Below are 17,777 nucleotides of genomic sequence, written 5' to 3'. Positions count from 1 at the left end.
TTCTAAAGCCTGTGCTTACCAAGGACCTCATCTAACCAAAGGGATCTTGCTTTCGAGATAGTAGCCACATTATCTACTGTAACCCATTAAGGTCAAAATCAAAATGAAAAACAGTGATTTAGAAAACCGTATCTTCCTATTGAGTCCCAATTTCTAGTCCTTGTCTATTTTTCAATATTTCCAAACAACTCATAAAGAAACTGTGATTTCAACCAATCAATAAATGACCTGCCTTTCTTCCTTTCCCAATTTCTTAAGGAGAGCCTAAATTAGAAATCAAAACATCATTTTATGAAGGATCTAAATTAGAGCCTGTGACTTGAATTTAAGGGCTTCCTGATATGACCTCCTAGACAACCCAACCTATCAAATTACAAATTCACAACTCTAAATGGAATGAAGGTGAAAATAAAATTAAAGTGAGATAAAGAGCATATGGATAGTGAAAAACTGGAGATGGAAAAAAAAAACTAAATTATTACACAGCTGAACTCAGAAAAGGAGTAGAGAAATGTAGCCATAGCCAAAGGGGATGCCAGATCAATGGAACAATATATTTTAGGGAAAGTGGTGGGATCTGTTTACATATTCATGGAACAAATCAAGGGAGGAGGAAAGACTGAGAATGTAGGAAAATTATGTTGATCAAAAAAGGTGCTGGTCCCTTTAGAGTCAGCAGATGGATTCAGGGCACAGTGGAGAGATTGGCTTCATAGTAACAGGTGGAACATAACATGGATGGGGGCAAATGAACTTAGGTTTCTAGATTTAGATATGGGCAGATGGAGTTTTCATTCTGTATTTCCATTTTCTGAATGAAAAATGAAGTGAGGTATTCAGCTAAGAATGAGAGGGTGGGAGGTGTGAGAGTAGACAAAGCTTCAAATTAAAATCTTGCTCAGTAGGGAAGCATAGTTACTGAGGAAACCATTTCTGAGTAGTACTGAAGGCCCATTTGAGGTGTGTGATAATTAACTTGAAACCCAGGGGATAGTCTTTTCAATAAATGGTGCTGGCAAAACTGATATATATCTGTAGAATATTGAGATTGGATCCCTAACCATCACCATACACAAAAATAAACTCAAGATGGATCAAATATCTAAATTTCAGACCTGAAACTATGAAACTACCCAAAGAAATTATAGGGGAAACACTTCAAGATATTGGTGTAGGTGATAACTTCTTGGATAAGACTCCCAAAAAGCAGGCAACAAAAGAAAAGCTAGAGAAATGGAATTATTTTAAATTCAGAAGCTTCTGTACAGCAAAGGAAACAATAGATTGAAAAGACATCTGACAGAATAGGAGAAAATATTTGCAGACTACTTATATGCAAAGTATTAGTAAGCAGAATATATCAGCAACTCAAATACTCAACATCAAAGGAACAACCAGTTAAGAGATGAGCAAAGAATATTCTGAAAAGACAGTTCTCAAAAGAAGAAATACACATGGTCAACAAATATATGAAAAAAAATACTCAGTATCACAAGCCATCAGTAAAATGCAAGACAAAAGCCTAACAAGATATTACATAACCCCTGTCAGAATGGCTATTATCCAAAAGGCAGAAAGCAACAAATGCTAGCAAGGATGTGGAGAAATGAGAACACTTGGACACTGTTGGTGGGAATGTAAACTAGTACAGCAACTATTGAAAACAGTATTGTGATTTCTTGAAAAACTAGAAACTGAATGTCCATATGATCCAGTACTGGGCATATACCCCAGAGATATGAACTCGTACTGATGTGGGAAAAGTCACATGTACCACTACTACCATGTACTACCCCACCCACATATAATCCTATCATCAGTCAGATGATCCCTCAGCAAGGTGTACCTCCCCTTACCTGGAACCTGTGAGCAGTACTATGTAACCACTCCCCTTTTTGAAGCTCATAAGAACCCCACAGAAGGGGAGGGGGCTCTCTTTCTCTCATGGACCCAGGAGTAGCAGAGCAGGGTATGAAATTCTTTTTATTTTTCCTGGCCCACTCACCCTAAATGAAGCCCTCACATGCCTGTATATTATTCTCACTTTCTGAATAAACCTTATCATGCTGCATGTCGTGTGTGTGCTTATACGTAGAATTCTTCTCTCAGTAAAAGGCAAGAAACTGGGATATTAATTTTGGCCCAACATAGCCCACAACAGTATTGAATACCTGCTCAACCATGTTTTATAGCAACACTGTTTACAATAACCAAAATATGGAGTCAACCACTATCTCCATCATCAGATGAATGGATAAAGAAAATGTGAAATATTATTCAGCTATAAAAAAGAATGAAATTCTATCATTTATAGTAGAATGTTTGCAACTGGAAGACATCATGATGAGTGTAATAAGCCAGAAAGAGAAAGAAAAATAAAAGTTTTCCCTTATATATAGAAGCTAAGATTAAAACAAGAAGTTCAATCTGAACACAGAATGTCAACTATTGTGGTTCATTTATTGTGACAAATATACTTAAATGAAATGTTAATAGAGGAAATTGGGTGAGGAATATGTAGGAACTCACTGAAGTACTATCTCAAAATTTTTGTTTTGTAAATTTAAAATTAATAGTGAAGGGGCCAGCGCTGTGGCACAGCAGGCTAAAGCACTGGCATGAAATGCTGGCATCCCATATGGGTGCCGGTTCTAGTCCTAGCTGCTCCTCTTCCAATCCAGCTCTCTGCTAGGGCCTGGGAAAGCAGTGGAAGATGGCCCAATTCCTTGGGCCTCTGCACCTGCGTGAGAGACCCAGAAGAAGCTCCTGGCTCCTGGCTTCGGGTCAGCACAGCTCCGGCCGTTGCAGCCATCTGGGAGTGAATCAGTGGATGGAAGACCTCTCTCTGTCTCGACCTCTCTCTGTAACTCTTTCAAATAAATAAAATAAAAGATTTTTAAAAAATTAATAAAAAGGGAAAAAAATTAAAAAAAGAAATCCATCTTTCCAACCCAGTAAAATTCCCCAGCAATATTCAGATGATCATGGAGAACCGAGAAGAAGCTTTGTGGACTCAGCTAAATGTGAGCTATGGCAGGTCAAGATGGAGGAGGAATGGAGGACTACAGGAGTAGAAAGCATTTGCAAAAGTGTGATTTGATTTAGTCAGCAGCAATTGTCATATGAGAAAATCTTGTCAAAAAAAAAACAAGCTGGCCAGCGCCGCAGCTCACTAAGCTAATCCTCCGCCTGCGGCACTGGCACCCTGGGTTCTAGTCCAGATTGGGGTGCCAGATTCTGTCCCGGTTGCTCCTCTTCCAGTCCAGCTCTCTGCTGTGGCCTGGGAAGGCAGTGGAGGATGACCCAAGTGCTTGGGCCCTACACCTGCATGGGAGACCAGGAGAAGCACCTGGCTCCTGGCTTCAGATCAGCGCAGCGCGCCGGCCGTAGCAGCCATTTGGAGAGTGAACCAAGGGAAAGGAAGACCTTTTTCTCTGTCTCTTTCTCACTGTCTAACTCTGCCTCTCAAAATAAATAAATAAATAAATAAATAAATAAATAACAAGGTAAGTAGTAGGGAGATAGAGGTGCTGACCACAATCTAGGGATTCTGTGCAGATGTTTTTCTTTAGATCTTTTCTTTTCTTTTCTTTTCATTGTTCTTGCAACAAACAAACAAAACTCAGGTAACATGTATTTAATACTTAATCAGGCCGGCGCCGCAGCTCAATAGGGTTCTAGTCCAACTGGGTTCTAGTCCCGGTCGGAGCGCCGGATTCTGTCCCAGTTGCCCCTCTTCCAGGCCAGCTCTCTGCTATGGCCAAGGAGTGCAGTGGAGGATGGCCCAAGAGCTTGGGCCCTGCACCCGCATGGGAGACCAGGGGAAACACTTGGCTCCTGGCTTCGGATCAGCACGTTGCCCCGGCCACAGCGCTCGGGCCGCAGTGCACCGGCCGCAGCAGCCATTGAGGGGTGAACCAACGGAAAAGGAAGACCTTTCTCTCTGTCTTTCTCTTTTGCTGTCCACTCTGCCTATCAAAAAAAAAAAAAAAAAAAAGAAAAAACTTAATCATAGGTCAACTACTATGCTGGGCACTTTTTAAAACAATTACTTCACTGCTGCTTACATCAATACTGTGAGGAAATTGCTTTTATTATCCCGTTTGCAGATGAGGAAAAAGCATACTAAGAAGTTAAGCAATCCAGGGAGTTAACTGTATCACTTTTGGAATTACTGAATTTACAGACCCTTGTTTCTATAGATTAAAAGTCATTATCCCTTGGGGAAATTTTTGAATATTTTCCACAACAATATTTCAAATTTCCCACTTTCACTTTAACAAACATGCTTTAATTGCTGATCTTTCGGGAAGAAGACCTTCAAACTCTGCTATGAAGCTGAGTGAAATTATTATTCTAAATTATCTATGTTCACAAATATAACAGTCTTGTCTGCTCAATTAATGATTAAGACTGTACAAACAGGTAAACAATAACTGTAGTCCCCTTCCTTCCTAAACTCCCTGTGGATATTAACACGCTGAGGAAAATATTTATGCCTTACTTAACGCTTTCTACTTAAGAGAAACAATCTGAATTTCTAAATTCAGGCCTGGAAAATAAACAGAAGTTTCCCCTCCTAAATTCCTTTTCCTTCCTTCCTTACTAATCCAACCAAGATAATTGCTCTGTCCTAGAAAATGCTCAGTGACTACCAGATACTATTGTTTTATCCCAGATTAGAAACTAGATTTCAAGAGGCACCACTTCCTATTCCTGGGGGGAAAAATCACAAAATTAAGGAGCATTGAGTGATTTCAGATTCTAAGGCAAGGGTGAAGGTCACTTACGTTTCTGTTGCAGAAAATTTGATAGGAAACTGGCGAGAATTCTCTTGTTACCTGAAAAAAACAGAAATCTAAAGTTGAATTATGCAAAAATCTTTTGACTACTTGCATTTTTCAAGACTACATTATATTTGAATATGTTCAACTCTCACCACCTGGAAAGACACACCCAGGTAAGAAAAATAAAAAATGAACAGTGCTTTTCTAACAGCAAAATGGATTGTTCTTGCATGACTTTGTAGCCAGATTCGTAATAGCCTCATTTGCTTAGGATTCACTACATTATAAGTCAGAGATTCTCAATCTTGGTTCCTATTAGAATCATTAGGAAACTTTTTTCAAAGTTTTTTTTTTGTTTCACATTAATTTTAGACTTATGTGAGAGTAATAAAAATAGTGCCTTACTCCAGCTCTCTGCTGTGGCTGGGGAGGGCAGTGGAGGATGGCCCAGGTGTTTGGGCTCCTGCACCCACGTGGGAGACCGCGAGGAGGCGCCTGGTTCCTGGCTTTGGATCAGCGCAGTGCCGGCCGTGGCGGCTATTTGGGGAGTGAACCAACAGAGGGAAGACCTTTCTCTCTGTCTCTCTCTCTCTCACTGTCTATGACTCTACCTGTCAAATAAATAAATAAATAAATAAATAGTGCCTTACATGACTATCGTGTAACTATCAGAATCAAGTAATAGCACCAGTACAATGTTAACTACCTTATAGATCCTATTAGAATTTTACTAGTTGTCTGATGTTCTATTTAAAAACTTTAAGTTCTTCTTCATACCAATCTGAGATAGTTCCTCAGTGTTTCCTTGCCTTTCATAAGTTTGACTGTTTTGAATAAGACTGATAATGGTTTGTAGGATGTTCCTCAGTTTGGATTTTTCTGTTCATAACTAGAATGAAACAATGCATGTTTGTAGAATACCACAGAAATTATTTGCTCTTCTCCCTGTATCACATTAAAGAGTTCATAATATTGATATCTGATTCCAAGAGATGTTAACTTTGATAACTTTTTGAGGGTCATATCTAGTAAGCCCCTCCATAGTAAAGTTACTATTTGTCCTTTGTAATAAATATATATGTTAAAGATAACACTTTAGAATTATATGAACCCTGTTTTTCCTCCAGCTTGTACCCAGTGATTTTATCATCCCTCAGTGGATCTTATCTACAATATTTCCTGTGATGTTGGTCTAACATTGAGTTTCTATTTCTCTCTTTCCTTCTACACTTACCATTTATAATCTACAAATTAGGAGGCCAAACTGAGATTTTCAAGTCTAGGAAAAAAGTGCTGCTACCTTGCCCTTACCAAAGATAAATTAAATGAAAAATTAGTAAGCATATTATCACTTGTCCTTACAGTAAGGCTAATAAGTAGGTACTATTATTTGCCTTTAAATATCAGGATATATGATACTCAGAATAATAAGTTACTACTTTAGATCTACTGACTACTTAGTAAAGTCAAAAAAACAGAGATTCCAAGTTGTCCTATTTCTTTAACTCTTGTTCTTTCAGCCATCCCATCCTCCTACCTTTTAAGTTCAGATCACCCTTTCTGATGTTAAAATTTACTCCATTTAAATCCTACCTCTCTACTAATTCCAGTCATCTGTAATTTTGCCTATATCATTCCAGGGTTAGACATATCTTTTCTCTCACCGTTTTGACAACTATCTTTCTGCTCCCCAGAATAACTCTCAGGAAGGGTGTTATATGTATATACCATGAGGATGAGGAATTTTGTCTATTGTGGTTATTTCTATATTCCAAAAACACTGCCTGGTATATAGTAACTGTTCCATGATACTTGGATTAACAGATAAATGGAGTCACTAATAAATTCAAAGCTTGGCTCCTTAACAAGGACAGTATGTGCTGTTACTTGCACATCTTCTCTTTCTGAGAAGAGCAAACACTGATTTTTTTCAGGCCTATGGAAGGGAGCCTGGGTGTCCTACCAGTTCTTCTTCTTTTTCTTTTCCACACTAAGCATTCAGTATTTCTCTAAATACTTGTTGAACAAATAAAGAATAATTAAATTTAAACGCCGATCCAATAATAAACCTGCTCAGAATGGATATGTACAAATACACTAGACCTTGGCTGTATGTCATTGAAAATTATATATGTACTAAGAAAATCAGTCATTGCTTACCCAACTATGAAAATTCAAGTAAGTAGCCTGCAGCAAAGATTGGAAGTTGCTTTTTTTCTTTCTTCATGCTTAATAAGAAAACACTGCCAAGCTAAACAACTGTATTTCCTAACCATGTTTATAAATAGAGGTGGACATTGAGAGATAAGAGTCCTTCAGGAAACTCTTTTTATTCTTTGATTTATTATTCCTATTTATTTATTTGACTGTCAGAGTTACAGAGAAAGAGAAGGACAGAGAGAGATCTTCCACCTGCTGGTTCACTCCACAAACAGCCATTACAGCTGGATCTGGGTCATCTGCAGCTGGGATCCCGGAGCCTCCATCAGGACTTCCACATGGGCACAAGAGCCCAAGCACCTGGACCATCATCTGCTGCTTTTCCAGGCACACCAGCAGGGAGCTGGATTGGAAGTGGAGCAGTTGAGATCTAAACTGGAACCCTTATGGGAATGTTGGCGCTGCAGGCAGTGGCTTTACCCACTACAACACAGTGAAGGCACCTATTATTCCTTCTTGAAATGAAGACATGGCAAAAGCTCCAAGAGTCATTTTGTGATGCTGACAATGGTATAACAGAAAGATATTGGAAGACTGGGTCTCTCATGATTTTCTGGAGCTGCCATTACAGCTCTGAAGTTTCTATCTACAGCTTTGAATTGTGAGGCAGGATAACAAATTTCTATTTTGTTTAAGTGACTACAGACAGGTCAGTAGAAAATGCAATTTCAGTGTCCTGTCATTAGATGAAGTGTCTGTATAGTTGAATCAGTAGAAGTTAATTATGTGTCCTTTGCAGAAAGATAGCAATTAGAGTTTTTACTTTAGTGCTTTAAAATTATTAATATGGCAGGAGAAAATATTTAAAGAAATACTTATTATGAGAGCACTATTATCCACTGCAGGGTTAAATAACAGAGCTTGTACCACAGCAAGCGTTTTTATCAATAATTGGCACATTTTGATCTTGAAAAGAATCACAAAACCTCAAATCCAATTACTCATCTAATGTACAATTCTTTCCTAGAATATTAAGTAAGAAGTCATCCAGTTTATGCTTGGTTACATCAAGTGATGAATAACTCTCTACTTCCCACGCCAGCCCAATTTTATCTTTGGGCAGTTCTGAAAGTTAGAATGTTCTTCTTACAGTGAGCTGAAATCTGTTTTTTTCTCACTTCCATCCACTCCTTCTAGTTCTGGGCTTCAGAGCCATATTCAGCATTTTCAATCCATGTTTTAAATCATAAACCTTCAATTACCTTGTTCCTCTTGAGATAGCTGTCCTTTCAGATTTTGATGACATGAAATCATTCTGAATATATGGAAATCTGCTTCTCCAGAATCCAGAGACATGTATGACTGACTATACTTAAGTGCTCTTTTCCTTGTTATTGCATACCTTGAGTGATATGGTCATGTCCTCTACAACTATGTAACTCCCTTCTTGCTATATATATATATATATATATTTCAAATACATGCACAAAGTAATTATTATTCCCAGTTGTTTTCAATTACTCTTAGAGATATATTTTGAAGCAAAGAACTTGTTAGATGTTGTACTATCAGACTTGTAGAGTTTCATTATACATTATCGAATTTTTGAAATTCCCCTTTATCTATAAATACTTTTTTCTATATATTATACCTGTTAAACTTACTTAAGTCAGAAATTAATAATTTATTTCTTATAGCAATCCATATGAGTTTAGTATATCTCCACATAATTACATCTATTCATTCTCCCTTCATTTATACCCCAATGATCTCTTGTAAATGCTACTCAGGGTCTTAGATTTCTGAGCAGACAAAAATCATATTGGCAAATATCACTGTGACTTTTCCCACTAAGCAAAATCTGTTTCTACTGAATTAGAAGTATCCTCCAATTTTCATATTTCAAACATACTGTACTCACTAAGCTTTAATGACACCAATGGTATACTTACCATCTGTGTTATGATATCTAATTCACATTGTTATCTGCTAAAATAAAATATGCAGAGTTTACAGGATGTAATAATAACCAAAATAAATGTAACCAAAAAGAGTTATTTTTAAAATGGAAAAGCTGAAATTGAAAGTCAACTAGCAAGGGCATTGTAACTTTAATCTGGGACAGATCTTGGCTTAACTCCTAAGGGCAGACATCCTGTAAGGAACCACTGTCATTCTGCTTTGCTTCCACACTGGTATTACATCCAAAAGGCAAAATGAAAATGGTCAGGAGCTGTAGTTACCCCAAGAGAGCAGAAGTAATTTTTCAGACTAGATTTTGGGGTATAAAGGTAGGTTCACAATTTCAGAGAAGCACAGTTTCCCATTCACAATCTGCCTTTCAATTCATCTGTTCTATTACCAGCATCAAAAAATACAGTTAGAATATAGTTTAAACATTCAATCCCTCAACCAGGCTATCAGAGAGAGGAGAGTTCAAATGCTGACATGCTGGATTACAGGAAAGGCTGAGAATGACAGCAGTGATCTGTCAGCTTGTCACCTAAAAACTATGACACAGGATGGGATCACCAGATGAGAGCCAGATTATCTGATTGTTAGAGACAGATGTGGCTAGAAAGGGTTGACTAAATAGGAGGCTATGCAAATGCATATTTGAAATTTAGATAGTCTCCACAAACTGTGAGATTAGGCTGTCCTCCTCTAAATGCTTAAGAAAATATTGTGAAGTGTTTGTACTCTGAAATAGTCATTTCTTCTTGTCCCAATAAATTTCATTCTCACAAAATGAAAAGATGAGTTTGATCTATGAACATACCCATGTCCTTTGCTATTATTTCAGTATTGTCTTATTTTGCTTTTAATTAAAAAATACATACATACATAAGTCAAATGACTGGGTTAAGCAACTGCCTGTAACATCAGCATCCCATATGGACACCACGAGTCCCAGATGCTCTGCCTCCAAACCAGCTCCCTGTTAAACTCCCTGGGAAAGCAGCAGAAGATGGCCCAAGTGCTAGGGTCCCTTCAGTCCATGTAAGAGTCCAGATGAAGCTCCTGAATCCTGGTTTTGATTTGGCCCAGCCTCGGCCATTGTGACCATTTATGGATTTAATCAGCAGGTGGAAAATATTTCTGTCTCTTTCTCTCTCTGTAACTATTGACTTTCAAATAAATAAATAATATTTTTAAAAACCAAGAAGTTAGTAGGATATAATTTGGTATTCTTCCCCCTATGATATACAGTAAATAATTGCTTGAACTACACAATCATTGTATTAAAGCTGACTTATTTTTCTTACTAGCTCTACTGTCAGGTGTTGCATTTTCCATGCAAGAGTAAGCATAAGCTTCTGTGTTCAAGGTTCCCAAGAGGAGTAGAAAAGATAAAACATACACAAGTATATCTAATATGTACTCTGTACAGTGCTGTGTGCCTTAAGAGAGATGGATAGAGAGCACCAGATGTTTGGAAAAAGAAGGAATTAATTCCAAAATAAAGAGAACCACAAGCAAGGCAGGTAATGGTGAAACAACAGGGTTCAAACATGGGCATAGTGAGGGCTGATCTCCATTTTATTGCGTTGACTTAGCCACATCATTTCACTGTACATTAGTTTCCTCAACCATTAAATGAGAAAGAAAAAACATTCTTGCCCAAAGTACTCAGATCCTCGGGAGATGGCTCTGAGACGAACACATCAACAGACAGATCCTCAACCAAGCAAAAACATTGTATTGTTCATGGAAAGCTTCACAGCGGTCAGAAGAGAGCAGAAGTGGCACCGCTCTCCTCTACAGCCAGCCTCCAGATCCTACACCTTTAGGACAGTCTCACAAACTGGGGGCTCACGCGAGAGGAGGAAGGTAGGTGCTCACGTGCGGCCCTCTTAGAAGAAGGTAAATTTGTGTTAGTAAACTATGAAATAACCTATCACACCTCATTATCATTCTTTTCAAACATCCTTTATTCCCCTAAAATATTAAATAAATAAACAGAAAAATGTCTTCAAGGTTGTGTAACAACAGATCTTTCAAGGCTATTTTGTGGCTAAATAAATCAAACAAAAGTGAAAATATTGCCATTCAAACAAAGTTTTTTTTCTCTTTGAGTATCAGTGGTCATATAAATTCAGGCTTCACCCTTTATAAACTTGAATGTTGAGCTAATCCTCTTCACCCAATGCATTTTTAATACACAGAGAGATAAAATTTGGTAAATTCATGACAATTAAATGAATAACAAGCAACAGGTATTAATACAGTACAGACAGCAAAAGGTATGAAACAAACCAAAAATGTGGAAGAAGTGAAGGAATTCTGTTGTTTATGAGTACTTCAAAACCTTGTGGAAAACATAGCTAAATGTGACCTTCTGTTGATGCAAAAAAAAATTGAAGTCCATGTATATATTTTTCAAACTACACATTTTTCATAAACTTTTTGAGATACATTCACAGTCTATGAATTAAATTGTTAAAATGATTCTTAATATTATAGCTTATATTTCAAAAACTGTCTTCATGCAACAGATTATTGATAAATCTGAAAATTCAGTATTACTTTCCCAAGGATTCTTTTCGTTCATATATTATTCCTATAAAATTATATAGATGGAAGAGTTACCTGAAAGAATAGCACTTCTGAAAATAAGAAAAAGAGAGAGGACCTGAAAGGAAGAAAATCCCATTGAATAATCCTAAAATATATCATCTCAAAATGTTTTAGAAGGATGGGTAGGAGGGGGACACAGGGAGATCAGATACCAGGTAACAAAAAGGTTAGGAAGAATGCATTCTACATTCTTACAGCACACTAGAGTGGCTACAGTTTACAATAATTCACTACGTATTTTACAGAGAACTAGAAGAGTTCAAAGGTTCTTTATTCAAATAAATAATAAGTATTTGAGATGGAATTGCTAAGTATTCTGATTTGATTATTATACATTGTACACATGTATTGAATTATCCTGCAAACACAATAAAAAGAAATATAATAATTTTGAAGGAAAAAAGGTCTGCACAGGTGCTTTAAACTAGAGCTTAAAAAGCATGCAGATTTACAACATTCAGATTTCCATATTTGTAAACATTATCCGTGCATGCATTTCTGGCAGTATTCTTCTGTGCTAACTGATTATTGACTAGGTAACTGTCTCCTTCTTCTTTCCTCCTTCTTCCTTTTTTCTCCCTCCCTCCCCTCCTTTTTATAATGAAGAAAGTAAGAGGAAACGAAGTTAAATAACTGTCTTAACTCATACTGAATAATGATAAAATATTCAACATATAAAAATAGAAATTTCAAATGTGTTAGAAAGATCATGTTTGGCCAATTTAAAATAAAAAGAAACAGGGGCCTGCACTATGGCATAGTATGTTAAGCCTCCACCTGCCCGGCATTCCATATAGGCCCCTATTTGAGTCTCGGCAGCTCCACTCCTGATCCAGCTTTCTGCTTATGGCCTGAGAATGCAATGGAGGATGTCCCAGCGCTTGGGCTCCTGAACCCGCATGGGAGACCCAGAGGAAGCTCCTGGCTCCTGGCTTTGGATCAGCACTGCTCTGGCCATTGCAGCCATTTGGGGAGTGAAGCAGCAAATGGAAGACCTTTCTATTTTTCTCTAACTCTGCCTCTCAAATTATATATATATATGAAACAGAACAAAAATTATATATATATATATGAAACAGAACAAAAATTATCCTCAGCCTGGGTTTAAGCAACGCTTGCTTTTCTTTTGACCTTTATATACTTCAAAAGGCAGGGGAATTTGGTTACTTCAGGTTAATTTGGTCACTTCCGGATTCTAATCCAACATTTAAAGAACATGGAAGTCATGACTCCCATCATCACAAGATAAACAAACTGTAAATCAACAGCTTCTCCTGGATTCATTTGAAAACTGAGATCGCAAGTTGAACCACCATGCCCAGTGCTTGAGAAACCAGCAGATGGAGAGTTGAGAACCATTGCAGAAGGACCTCCACAAAAGCTCACCTGCAGGAAAAACCTCACTAGCACTTAAAGGGTCGTTGACTAATTGCAGAAGAGTGAGCATGAAATAGCTTAAGAAGTGAAAATCTCTTGAAGGTCAAGCCCTGGTGGTATCTCCACATTTTCATGGGTTACCTGGAGTAGCCTCACAAGGTTCTTACTGAGAAACTAGAGAAAAATATTCTTGTGCTCTGGTATGGACAGGGGAACAGCAACTTTTTGGAAAAATGCCCAAAGCATAGCCTGATAAACTTGGGTTTTACAGACCTAAGGGTCCCAGAAGAAGGAAAATACCTAACTCCAGTCACCTCCCACATTTCCTGTCGCATCTAGGATAGTAAATACAACACAACACAACACAACACAACAAAGCTGAGAAACTCTTGTCACAGCCCAGGGGTACAGGATCACTGAAAGAATAAGATGTAATTGTAAAACTATAGCATGATTCCTAGACCCCCCTCGCTCAGGCGCATCTTATTAACATATCATCAGGGTTCCTAAAATATAACAGATTACAGCTAAAAAAAAAAAAAAAAAGCCACAAAGCTCAGCCTCTACTTACAAAAGAGCCTGTAAGTAAACCCAAAGACAATAGAGAAGACAAAAAACAGGGAACACAGAAGAAATTTTAGACTCTGACATCTACAGCTGCGGCAAATGATAAGCACTCTAGCATTAGCGTCCCCACTACATAAAAGTCTATCATCAAATCATTGATAGACTTATGGCCAATCTAGACAATGACTTTGTTTGGCTTGGTTTCTAATTTCTGATGCTATCATCTCCCATCAAAATGCAGAGATCATGTAATATAATTTTTTTTTATTTTCTGGGGCCGGTGCCATGGCACACTAGGTTAATCCACTGCCTGAGGCGCCAGCATCCCATATGGGCGCTGGTTCTAGTCCTGGCTGCTCCTCTTCCTATCCAGCTCTCTGCTGTGGCCTGGGAAGGCAGTGGAAGATGGCCCAAGTGCTTGGGCCCATGCACCCACATGGGAGACCTGGAAGAAGCAGCCATTGTGGCCATTTGGGGAGTGAACCAATAGAAGGAAGACCTTTCTCTCTGTCTCTACCTCTCACTGTCTGTAACTCTAACTCTCAAATAAATAAATAAAAGCTTTAAAAAATATTTTTAATTTTTAAATTTTTATTTCGGATATACAAATTTCACGTATTTCATACATACAAATTTAGGAACAATGTGATACTTCCCACGCTACTCTCCTGCCTGTGCTTCCACCCTCCCTCCTCCTTCCTCTCGTATTCCCTCTCATAATTTTTACAATGACCTATTCTGGTTCATGTTTGGAAAGGACTACTGGCAAGATGGTCTTTAAGTATGTTTTGAATTTTTTTTGAATTCCCAAGCATGTGGTAGATGTTAAAAGTGATTAAGTACCCCCCCCAAAATAGTAACTTTGAATTATTATATTCTTTTCTCCTTGATCTCCATTTGCAGCTCACAAACACTCTGACTGGAATTATGTTAGATATTCTCCACCAATAGTATCCACCAGTGGGGATGGATACACCGAAAGAAAGTACCATCACCAGTGGGAGGACAGTGTGAAATACAACACTGCTGATGACAGCTACTAGGTAACCTCCGAGAGTCATCAGAACCAGGGCCAGGCTCTCCAGAGTACCCAGAGCACCTACATCCCTAGCATCAGCTGTGCATATCCTTGATGGTACTATCCCTCAAGTTATTTCATTGTGTAACCTGTCCCCAAATATTTTCAACTATGCATCTACTAAACATGTGGTCTGAAGAAGCAGAGAGGAAAAGGGTAGACTAGAATGTGTGTGTGTGTGTCTCTGTGTAATTTTCCAGCCAAGAGCACAATATGTTTGAAAAATTGTATTTTTCATCTACCTGATTTCAATTTAGGTTGTTAATTGTCTGCAGCAGGTAAAATCAATATAGGAAGAAAGCACAGAACTTATTTAGTGCTCACTTTGCACTTGGCTTCAAGTTAAATTTAAATATTCTGCCTTTTCACTGTTTTTCAGAGGATCACATGAAACTCAGTTTTCTTCCATTTGCATAGAACAGGAAACACACCAGGGCAACAGCCTATGTCAGTATAATTCCTGGCTGTCCTTGACCTTTCTGGACACTTCCTAGAGAGGAATAGAGTGCTTTGCTCTGCCTCCACATAAAAGGTTCTGAGTAAGGGTTATGAGATAGAAGGTAAGAACTCTGTTCATATTTAACTAACTCCCTCTGGCCTCAGAATCAAAAACTGTGCCCTCATGGATCACTATTTTCTATTACCTTTGTCCAATATTAATACTGTTTCATGGTAAGCAATCATGAGATCTTCTGTTTCCTCCTAGAAGTCTCTTTAGGAAGACACAAAACATGTAGCAGTACAGTATGTCCATTTTACCAATCTTCTCGGTTCTACATACCTTATAAAATGATTGCTACATTGCTCAAAAAAAAAAAAAAAACAGGCATTCGACCTAAGCTATTTCTTAAAATAGATTTTTAAGGAACATGAAACATTGTCCTCCATAACACCTTTGTCTTACAAAAAAAAAAAAAAAAAGCCTGTCAGCATTCAATGCGATATATATACACATATATTATGATTTATTCACTTACCAAAATTTAGTGTGTGCCTGAAGACTCAAGTGATATTTATACATGTCCCTAGGAACTTAAAATGGTCAGAAACCTTTTCCACTTTAAAGATGAATAAACAAAGTTTTTATCTAAACTAGAAAATGAAATATAGTTCAAAAATGAGGTTCATTTTTTAAAAGTCAGCCTCAGGGACTGCCAGCCAAATCATTTCACTTACATTTTCACACAACAGCCACAAATGTTACCATTCTTCAGTACACATGGAATATAGAGACAGAAACAGATGATAGATAAGTAGATAGATAATCATGTAAGAAAATGCAAGCTTTGCTTTTATCTCACTTGAAATTTGTTGTGAATTTATACTGTTTTAATTGAAAAAATATTCAAAATACGTTTATTTTTCATGATTAAAAAAATCCTAAAATTCTCCTTAAATTAAGAAAGAAAAATAAACTGATCAGGCTGACTTTGTCTCCTTTCCTAAGGGTCCCCTGTCCATGACTTGGCATTAATATAGTGGTTGGGTGAGGGAACTCCACATATCCGAAGGATAAAAGAAACTCCACCCAGACTGAGTGCCTAATGTACATACTGCACAATAGTATTTCTGAAGAGCAGTGAATCTGTACTCGGAGGTCAGCACATGCGTGCAGAGTGTCTGAATATTGGATTCTTTCCTTTTTAAAGATGAGCTGCTCTGATGGCTGGAGGTTTTCACTTCCCAGCTTCAACAGAGTCGTCACAAATGCAAACAGGGACTTTGCCTAGAGTCTCAATATAGATCAATTATTGCTGGCTGCCAAGAACCACAAGCGGGCTATGCTGTTTCCGTGATAAACCCCAGCACTCCCTCCCTCAGAGGCAAAAGAAACACACACACCAAATGCTACAGACTCAAACTGCTGTTAGTTCACCTTGATCAGTCTTTCCTAATGAAGCCCTTTCATTTTGCTTCCCATATTAAAACATTAAAAACCAAAAGATAATTTCAAATCTTGTTTTTCTTCATGAGGATATTATAAATTGCTAATTAGAAAAGATTTCTTTTACTAAATGATTTAGTTCTGATGTCTGTTTTAACACTTGAAAGGTTATAGCTTCAGGAAAAGAAGGAAGAGCCTTAATTAAGGAATGAATTATTGAATATTCAGTTTTAATTGATGTTGCCCCCATGCTATTATTTTGCATGTTTATAGATGCTTTCTGTGATTCTGTTATCAGAATAACCAAAGAGAGAGACATTGACTACTGAGCCTCAACAAGGGGAGGGTTTTCGCCTGATCACATTCAGCCATTTAATTTCAAGAAACATCTGAAGCGTGGTTCCCATGACAACAAGTCACTAATTGCAAACATAAAATAAAGTAAAAAATCAACCTTTCCTGAATTTGGCCGCTACATGGAGGATGTTTAATTAAAAAAAATAGAGAAATGGCATTTTTCCTTAGGGAATCACCTCAAGTCACTTCCTGACACCAAAAAGCAACTCCACCATAGGGTTAATTCTGGTCTGGCAAAGGTGTCAGCTTAAAGCTGTCCAGGTCTGTCAGGCTTTGATTGCCAAACCCTCTCCTGCTAGAGAGGAGGAGAGATGGCAACAATGAGGAGTGAAGGACTTTTATACCTTTGAGCTACAGAACAGCAAAGAGAGGTGCTGAGGCAGATGCATGAGCCTAGGAAGTGCGACCAAATTCTGCATTTGAACATCCTTTAGACAAAGAGGTAGATAAATCAAATTGAGAGGAAAGGTGAGGTAAAACCAAAAATCAGCTACTTCTATGGGGTTACTCATCCATGAAACTCACTAGCAAAGGTTTCTGGTTTCTCTGCTGGCAAATTTAAAAAAAAAGAGAGAGAGAGAGAAAATAAACCCTTTGAAATGTGGAAACCTGTTCAACTGACACAATGGCATCATTGAGAATTTACCAATTTGTGAGCTGCAGCACAGCGTTTGTAAAACCGCTTCAGCCTGAGTTACCTTTCGCCAGCTCTCTAAGTCTACTCACTGGGTCACTAGGAGTGAACAAGAACATTTTGATAAATTCTGTTTCCATGACGATGAATTAACCAGTGAAAAGGGGGAGGTGTTGAAAGATCTGTATTCTGTAGAATACTCTCAAATGTTTGCCTGTTTTCATTTTTAGCCATTTAGTTCTCTTGGCTCGATTCCAGGACTCTTTAATTTGCCAGTAGCTGTTTTTCCTACACAGATTACGGGAGTAATTCATCAGTGAACGTTTCACTCAGTGGTCCCATCTAATGGAAGGA

The 17,777-nt window shown here is 37.9% G+C and overlaps 2 long non-coding RNA genes across 3 annotated transcripts in view; one reads left to right on the top strand and one right to left on the bottom strand.

The window, feature by feature from the left end:
- LOC103349075 (uncharacterized) overlaps positions 1-17,547 on the bottom strand; it is a 53,521-nt gene extending 35,974 nt beyond the window's left edge. Inside the window, exons 1-2 of one of the 2 annotated variants that reach the window (XR_011378766.1) lie at positions 17,436-17,547; positions 4,791-4,841 (exon numbers count right to left, since the gene is read on the bottom strand). This is a non-coding gene — a long non-coding RNA (uncharacterized lncRNA). Of the gene's footprint in view, positions 1-4,790; positions 4,842-8,899; positions 10,679-17,435 lie in introns of those variants that run through there. The other variant, XR_011378765.1, reaches the window with a different exon arrangement.
- LOC138843783 (uncharacterized) lies at positions 4,676-9,696 on the top strand. The gene is made up of 2 exons (XR_011378767.1): positions 4,676-4,960; positions 7,161-9,696. It is a non-coding gene; the product is annotated as an uncharacterized lncRNA (long non-coding RNA).
- Positions 17,548-17,777: the final 230 nt, after the last annotated feature.

The sequence above is a fragment of the Oryctolagus cuniculus genome, chromosome 9 (assembly GCF_964237555.1).
Source record: "Oryctolagus cuniculus chromosome 9, mOryCun1.1, whole genome shotgun sequence".
Classification (NCBI taxonomy): domain Eukaryota; kingdom Metazoa; phylum Chordata; class Mammalia; order Lagomorpha; family Leporidae; genus Oryctolagus; species Oryctolagus cuniculus.
This window is presented reverse-complemented; position numbering and strand designations above follow the sequence as displayed.